This window comes from Rhinoraja longicauda, chromosome 16 (genome assembly GCF_053455715.1).
Source record: "Rhinoraja longicauda isolate Sanriku21f chromosome 16, sRhiLon1.1, whole genome shotgun sequence".
Classification (NCBI taxonomy): Eukaryota; Metazoa; Chordata; class Chondrichthyes; order Rajiformes; family Arhynchobatidae; genus Rhinoraja; species Rhinoraja longicauda.
In genome coordinates this window covers 48411803-48420676 of record NC_135968.1, presented here as the reverse complement: position 1 = coordinate 48420676, position 8874 = coordinate 48411803, and the positions used below count along the sequence as shown (strand labels likewise).

Sequence of the window (8874 nt, the reverse complement as noted above, 5' to 3'; positions counted from 1 at the left end):
TGAATCTTTTTCAGAATTCCATCTCACTGCCCAATAACGGCATGGATGCCGTGGGCAGAAGCACCTGTTTTTGCTGTATAGGTTGAACACTAATTTTCCGGCACCCTCGGTTCCTCAGTCTTTCTGGATTATTCATTGTGCTGGATTAACAGAGGTCAGGTGATAATGAAATGACAATACACCCCTGGTCTGCTCATGACCCCCCACCCCTCCCGTGTCTGTAAAGCACCACGGAGCCATAAACTTAAATGAAACAAATATAAAATGTAAACTGACTGTGAATGGATCTTATAGAGACGTATACAATTATAAAAGGACTGGACAAGCTGGATGCAGGAAAAATGTTCCCAATGTTGGGGGAGTCCAGAACCAGGGGACACCGTCTAAGAATAAAGGGGAGGCCTTTAAAGAATAAAGAATAAACTGAGGTGAGAAAACACTTTTTCACCCAGAGTTGTGAATTTGTGGAATTCTCTGCCACAGAAGGCAGTGGAGGCCAATTCACTGGATGAATTTAAAAGAGAGTTAGATAGAGCTCTAGGGGCCAGTGGAATCAAGGGATATGGGGAGAAGGCAGGCATGGGTTACTGATTGTGGATGATCAGCCATGATCACAATGAATGGCGGTGCTGGCTCGAAGGGCCAAATGGCCTCCTCCTGCACCTATTTTCTATGTTTCTATGTAACCTGCTGACCCATCCCCGGCTCCCACCGTATCCCCGGCCGTTTAGAGCCCCAGCTTCCCACCCCACACCCATTCTCGCAAGGCACCAGCGAGCACCTTCTTTACCCACTGAAGGGACACAAAGTGTTGGAGTAATTCAGCAGGTCAGCATCTCTGGAGAACATGGACGGGTGACATCGGGACCCTTCCTCAGAGTGATTCAGTCTGCCGAGTTACTCCAGCACTGTGTGTGGTTTCACATTAAAACCCAGGGGTTGATGCCGGTGGTCGGCACCAGGAAGCCCTACATCACCGGTTCACACGGCTGTTGTTGCAGCTCACGTTGTAGACCCTGGGGACAGTGCTGTCTTCAGTGAGCCCCCACAGTCACCATGGGGCTCCCTCCCCTCTCACCCGCTGTCACTTCCAATGTGGAGCATGGGGTGGATGTGAGGGGGTGGATGGGGGATCCCCGGCTTCTGATCTTCCCATCTCCCCCCCCCCACCCACCCCACACCCCCACCCCCCCCCCCCACCCCCACCACCGCCTCCTCCACCTTCTCCCTGGAGTCGCGGTCTCCCAGAGCTGGGTCCCATTGGCCACTGCACTGCTCCCAGTCTCCTGGGGCTGGGTCCCATTGGCCGTTGTGCCGCTCACGGTCTCCCGGAGCTGGGGCCCATTGGCCACTGCACTGCTCCCAGTCTCCCAGAGCTGGGGCCCATTGGCCGCTGCACTGCTCCCAGTGTCCTGGGGCTGGGGCCCATTGGCCACTGCACTGCTCCCAGTCTCCCAGAGCTGGGGCCCATTGGCCGCTGCACTGCTCCCAGTCTCCTGGGGCTGGGGGACAACAGACATGTTCTTCCTCTTACCTTCCTCCTCCCCCGTTTTCTTCCTCAGCCTCCGTTGTCGGTTCCTCCCGGTCGCCTCAACCTCCGACGAGGAGAGGTTGCTGGCCTCGTCCTGGGAGAGGACTCTTTTTCGGAACTTGCTTGCCCCCTCCGGCTTTTTCTCTGTGCGCAGAGCCTTCAGGGTTTTCCTCGACTGTACCACCTTCCATCCCTCCTCTTCCTGTTCCCCCTCTTCCATCAACTCGCCCTCCTGGGCAGGGGGCTGGGGGGCTCTGTCCGGTGGTTGGGGGCTCGAGGTGGTCGAGCTGTCATCGCCCCTGCTCTCCTTTCCCATTTGGGCCTTAGCCGTGGTGGGAGGCGTCTCGACAACCCTGGGGGTGTTGGCAGCGCCCCCTCTTGTCGCCTGTGCGTAGGTGCAGGCTCTTTTAGGACAGGCCTTGTAGAGGTGGCCTGCCTCCCCACACAGGTTGCAGCTCTTACTTTCTTCACAGTCTTTTGTCTCGTGGCCTTCCAGCTTGCAGTTTCTGCAGACGACTGTCCTGCATTCTGCCGCCACGTGCCCAGGTTTGTTGCATTTCCTGCACACCCTGGGCTGCCCCGTGTACGTCATGTAGCCCCGGTTCCCTCCGATGGCGAAAACCGAGGGAGGGTGGATGATGAATCCCTTCCCGTCCACCCTCAGCTTCACCTTCACTTGCCTCTTGCTCATCCAGATCCCGAACAAGTCCTTTATGTCCACACAGTTCCCTGCCCCTTCGACGTAGCGCGCAAGGAAGGTGAGGACATCCACGACGGGCACATGTGGGTTAAACATGTGCACCGTGATCATCCGTTCCCTCTGGGTGGGGAGGGTGAAGAGCGGCTGCACCTTCAGGAGCGACAGCGGGGCTTCATTCCTCTTCTCCCGGAGGTCTTGCAGCATCTTCTGCCATCCTGCCAGGTTCAGGAAAGGTAACGTCAAAATATCCATTACCTGGGAAGTCCTGGAGGCAGAAGATGTCCCCGGCCTTGAATCCACAGGCCTCCAGCAGCACCTTCTTGATGAAGAGGTCCCGTGAGAAAGGGGTCCCCTCCCTGAGGTCCTTCACCGATACACGCAGGGTATTACGGATACCCTGCCCTCCAGCTCCACTTGCTGCTGCCATCCCACCTGGATAAGGCTGTTAGGTTGGTTACCCAACCAGCATGGATCCACCCCTAAACCAGACTCCTGTTCCTGACCTCCGCTCCTCGCCAATGATCCACGGCTCAATACTGGTACTGCTCTTATAAGAACATTAGGGTGGTAGCCAATCCAACTCGATGCAATCCAACTGGTCCTGGGAGAACCTCCTTAGTGATCAAGGTGTCTCCCCTGCCAGGTACGAACAGATACTACACTTGATCTTAGCCAAAAGGCCGATGAACACTACCCTCCATACCGGAGCATTTTTGGAGATAGAAAGATGGGCGACTAAATCATCAGCCCACTACCAATATTTCATTCTGTTTTTATATTGAGAATCAGGGGAGAGCGCGAACACAGTCCCCCAGGAGCTGGCAGCGTTAGTGGAGAGGTTGGAGCGGCTGTCAAAATATAGTACATATATTCGCACGCACACTATATATATATATATGTTTACATGTTCTGTTGTGCTGCTGCAAGTAAAAATCCAATTGTTCTATCATTGACAACAAAACACAATTTCACACAAAATATTGGAGTAGAATTAGGCCATTCAATCTTGGCTGATCTCTTGCTTTCTCTCCACACCCGTTCTAATGGAGAATTTGTCTCTGTGCCTTAAAAATATGCACTGATTTGTCCTCTACAGCCACACTTGTAGCAATACCCTCCCCTCCATACTGGAGCATTTATGGAGAAAGAGATTAGCGACTAAACCATCAGCCCACTACCAATATTTCATTCTGTTTTTATATTGAGAACCAGGGGAGAGCGCGAACGCAGTCCCCCACTACCACAAATTTTGCAGTCGAGTATCCCACATTTGGGGACATCGCAGGCGTCAGCACACCCGAAGTGCAATGGGATAGCCTCGTCCTGGGCGATCGGCCATCCTTTTTTTTGTTTTAATATCAAAAAATACTTTATTCAAATAATAAATATCATTCACAAAACATATTCTTAAACAAGCCCATCCGACATTTCCGGAGGTTACATTTGGTACAGACATTCACTTAGACATTTACTTACATTTATACATTTACCCAGTATCCCTTGTTTGGAGGGACGTCTCTCTCCACCACACCCTGCCCCCCCATGTCCAGCAGCGGAAGGACCCTAGACTGTGGTCCTCCCCCACAGGGCCTTAGCGTTGGCTGCACCAAGCTTCAGTGCGTCCCTCAGCACGTACTCCTGCAGTCTGCAGTGGGCCAGTCGGCAACATTCCTTGACGGACAGCTCGCTCCGCTGGGAGGTCAACAAGGATCGGGCAGACCAAAGAGCGTCTTTCACCGAGTTGATGACCTTCCAGCAGCACTCGATGTCAGTCTCCGAATGCGTCCCTGGGAACAGTCCGTAGATCACAGTGTCCTCTGTGACGGAGCTGCTCGGAATGAATCGTGACAGGGACCCCTGCAGACCTCTCCAGACTCTCTTGGCAAATTTACACTCTGTGAAGAGGTGGGCCACCGTCTCCTCTCCGTAGCAGCCGTCCCGGAGGCAGCGTGCGCTAGTAGTGAGGTTCCGGCGGTGCAGGAAGGATCTGACTGGGAGGGCTCCCCTCACCGCCAGCCAAGCCAGGTCTTGGTGCTTGTTGGTGAGTTCTGGCGATGAGGCATTTTGCCAGACAAGCTGGGCAGTCTGTTCTGGGAACCACGCCACAGGATCCATGGAGTCATTCCCCTGCAGTGCCTGCAGGACGTTCCGTGCTGACCACTGCCCGATGGACTTGTGGTCAAAGGTGTTGGTCCGGAAGAACCTGTCCACAAACGACAGATGGTTGGGCAATGTCCAGCTGACTGGCACATTGCGTGGCATCTGCGCCAGGCCCATCCTTCGCAACACCGGGGACAGGTAGAACCTCAGCAGGTAGTGGCATTTGGTGCCCACGTGCCTTGGCTCTATGCTCCGCCTGATGCAGCCACACACGAAAGTGGCCATCAGAATGAGGGTGACGTTGGGCACGTCTTTACCCCCGTTGTCTGCCGACTTGTGCATTGTGGCTCGTCGCACCCGGTCCATCGCCGACCCCCAGATGAAGCGGAAAACGGCCCGGGTGATCCCCTTGGTGTGGGAGGGAGGGACGGGCCACACTTGCGCCAAGTACAGCAGCCCCGAGAGCACCTCACACCTGATGACCAGGTTTTTCCCCGTGATGGAGAGGGAGCGCTGCTTCCACAGCTCCAGCTTCTTCCCCACCCTGGCTATCCGCTCCAGCCAATTCTTGTTACATGCCTTAGCCTTCCCGAACCAGATCCCCAGCACCTTCAGGAAGTCAGGCTTGATGGTGAAGGGGATGGAAGATCGGTCAGGCCAGTTGCCAAAGAGCATGGCCTCGCTCTTCCTGCGGTTTATCCTGGCCCCCATGGCCAACTCAAACTGGTCGCAGACGCTGATCAGACTGCGGGCCGACCCTGGATCCGAGCAGAAGACGGCGACATCGTCCATGTACAGGGAGGCCTTGACCTGAGTGCCCCCACTGCCTGGCAATGTCACTCCTCTTATGCTCGCATCCTTCCTGATGGATTCGGCAAAGGGTTCAATGCAACAGACGAACAAGACAGGGGAGAGAGGGCAACCCTGCCTGACTCCAGACCTGACGGGGAAGCTGTCTGATTCCCACCCATTAATTTGGACTGCACTACAGATATCGGTGTAGAGCAGTTGTATCCACTTCCTGATTCCCTCCCCAAAGCCCATTTTGGAGAGCACGTCCCTCATGTACGTGTGCGATATCCTGTCGAAGGCCTTCTCCTGGTCCAAGCTGACCAGGCAGGCATCCACCCGTCTGTCCTGCACGTAGGCAATGGTGTCTCTCAGCAGCACCAGGCTGTCTGAGATTTTCCTGCCAGGTACAGCACAGGTTTGGTCTGGGTGGATCACCTGTCCCAGAGCAGACTTGACCCGGTTGGCGATGGCCTTAGACAGGATCTTGTAATCTACATTCAACAATGTGATGGGTCTCCAATTCCTTAAGTCATTCATCTCCCCCTTCTGCTTGTAGATCAGGGTGATGCTGCCCTTCCTCATAGAGTCTGACATGCTGCCGGCTAGAAGTATATCGTTGTACACTTCCAGCAGGTCCGGGCCCACCCAGTCCCACAGAGCCGAGTACAACTCTGCCGGTAAGCCATCGCCTCCGGGAGTTTTACTCGAGTCAAAGGAACGGATGGAGCCAGTCAGCTCCTCCAGGGTCAGTGGTTGGTCCAGACTCTCCTGCTTGCTGTCATCCAAGACCTCCGTGATGGAGGACAGGAAGTTCTGGGAGGCTGTGCTGTCTGTGGTCTTTACATCGTACAGATCCTTATAAAAGGATCTGCAGATCTTGAGCATGTCTGTCTGCAAGGATGTTACCGAGCCGTCCTCCTCCCTAAGGGTTTTGATCACAGAGCTCCCCCTGTGAACCTTATGGAAGAAGAAACGTTAGCACGTCTCATCCTGCTCAACATGGCGGACCCTGGACCGGAAGATGATCTTGGAGGATTCAGAGGTAAAGAGCCGAGTTTGCCGGCCCTTCAACTCTCTCAGTTCCTCCTTCACATCCACCCCTCTCCTCTGCAGAAGGAGCAGTTGCTGCAAATCTGTCTGGAGTTGACACAATTCCCTCTTACCCTGTCTTGCTCTCTGGACACCTTTGGAGACGAAGAACTTCTTGATGTTCTCCTTTGTTGCCTCCCACCAGAGTGTCGGGGAGTCAAAGAGGGGCCTCACAGTTCTCCAACATGCGTAGTCCCTCTTTAGCTCCTCAACGCTCTCCGGGGTCAACAGCTCCACATTTAACTTCCACGTCCCTCTGCCCGCCCTCCGGTCCTCCTGTAGGTGACAGGTGGCCTGAAGGAGGCAGTGGTCAGAGAAGAACACCGGCGCGAGGTAGGTGTGTCTGACCATGACGGCCCTCGATGTGAAGAGGAAGTCTATCCGGGACTGGGCTGAACCGTTCGGTCCTGACCAGGTGAACCGCGGCTGGGCTCTGCCTGCAGTGTCACTGAAGGGGTCGCGCAGCTTTGCATCTTTGACCGTCTCCACCAGGAGTTTGGAGGTGCCGTCCAGTCTGTGGTTGGCACTGCCGGATCGTCCAGCCGCATCGATGATGCAGTTGAAGTCACCGGCCAGAATGAGCGATCTAGATGTGGCCAGCAGCGGTGGGAGCTGCTGGAGGACGGCCAACCGCTCGCTCCGACTGGGTGAGGCATACACATTAATCAGCCGGAGCGGAGAACCACGGTACATTACATCCACCACCAAGAGACGCCCCCCCCACCACCTCCCTTACCTCAGTGATGGTGAAGCCCCCTCACCGCAGCAAGATCCCCAGACCGGACGCACGACAATCATTTCCCCCCGACCATACCGACAGTCCGTGGTGCCACCATCGCGACCACCTCCGATAGCAGCGAAGGTGTGGCAGCCCGCACTCTTGTAGAAAAGTCACATCCGCCTTTACCTTGGCCAGGTACTGCCAGGCGTTGACACATCGCGCAGTGCTCTTCACACTGCGCACGTTTAAGGATGCCAGTTTTAGCTTCATTGTCCTTTAGAGTTCCAGGCCGTCCTTCTGCCCCAGCATGCACATCGTCTGGGTGAGTTCCAGCACCTTTTTGTGGCACAGGTACTGGTACTGGGTGCTGGCTTCCTCAGCACAGGGTGAATTTTCTGGCGTGGCCACTGCAATGCTCCCGGTCTCCCGGAGCTGGGGCCCATTGGCCACCGCACTGCTCCCGGTCTCCCGGAGCTGGGGCCCATTGGCCGTTGTGCCGCTCCCGGTCTCCCGGAGCTGGGGCCCATTGGCCACTGCGCTGCTCCCAGTTTCCTGGAGCTGGGGCCCATTGGCCACTGCACTGCTCCCGGTCTCCCGGAGCTGGGGCCCATTGGCCACTGCGCTGCTCCCAGTTTCCTGGAACTGGGGCCCATTGGCCACTGCACTGCTCCCCGCCCCGCCCCCCCGGACCTGTTGGTGCTGGGGGAAAGAGAGAGTAGGGGAAAGGGGTGTGATGGGGAAAGGGGGGAGAGTAAGAGTGTGTCTGGGGGAGAGAGAAAGGTGGCGGGGTCTGAGAATGGGGAATGGGGAGTGGGACAACAGTGGTCGTCCGGAGGGGGCTTGGTGGTGGGGGAAATAGGGGTACTGGGAAAAGGGGAGGTCGTGGGGAAAGGGGGGGTGTGGGGAGAGTAAGATTGGGGTTGGGGGAGGAGAGAATGGGGAGTGTGGGAATGGGCCCAACGGCCAAAAGAAGGCCATCCTTTACGTTTAGGCGGGATTCTGACTTAGAGGCGTTCAGTCATAATCCCGCGGATGGTAGCTTCGCACCATTGGCTCCTCAGCCAAGCACATACACCAAATGTCTGAACCTGCGGTTCCTCTCGTACTGAGCAGGATTACTATTGCAACAACACATCATCAGTAGGGTAAAACTAACCTGACTCACGAGGCCATCCTTTTTTTATTTTTTATTTTTTTAATCAAAAAATACTTTATTCTAATAATAAATATAATTCACAAAACATATTCTTAAACAAGCCCATCCGACATTTCCGGAGGTTACATTTGGTACAGACATCCACTTAAACATTTACTTACATTTAGACATTTACCCAGTATCCCTTATTTGGAGGGGCGTCTCTCTCCACCACACCCTGCCCCCCATGTCCAGCAGCGGAAGGACCCTAGACTGTGGTCCTCCCCCACAGGGCCTTAGCGTTGGTTGCACCAAGCTTCAGTGCGTCCCTCAGCACGTACTCCTGCAGTCTGCAGTGGGCCAGTCGGCAACATTCCTTGACGGACAGCTCGCTCCGCTGGGAGGTCAACAAGGATCGGGCAGACCAAAGAGCGTCTTTCACCGAGTTGATGACCTTCCAGCAGCACTCGATGTCAGTCTCGGAATGCGTCCCTGGGAACAGTCCGTAGATCACTGAGTCCTCTGTGACGGAGCTGCTCGGAATGAATCTTGACAGGGACCCCTGCAGACCTCTCCAGACTCTCTTGGCAAATCTACACTCTGTGAAGAGGTGGGCCACCGTCTCCTCTCCGTAGCAGCCGTCCCGAGGGCAGCGTGCGCTGGTAGTGAGGTTCCGGCGGTGCAGGAAGGATCTGACTGGGAGGGCTCCCCTCACCGCCAGCCAAGCCAGGTCTTGGTGCTTGTTGGTGAGTTCTGGCGATGAGGCATTTTGCCAGACAAGCTGGGCTGTCTGTTCTGGGAACCAC

The 8874-nt window shown here is 55.5% G+C and overlaps 1 pseudogene; it reads right to left on the bottom strand.

The window, feature by feature from the left end:
* Window positions 1–3440: 3440 nt before the first annotated feature.
* Window positions 3441–3578, bottom strand: LOC144601523 (U1 spliceosomal RNA; annotated as a pseudogene).
* Between the last annotated feature and the right edge of the window lie 5296 nt (window positions 3579–8874).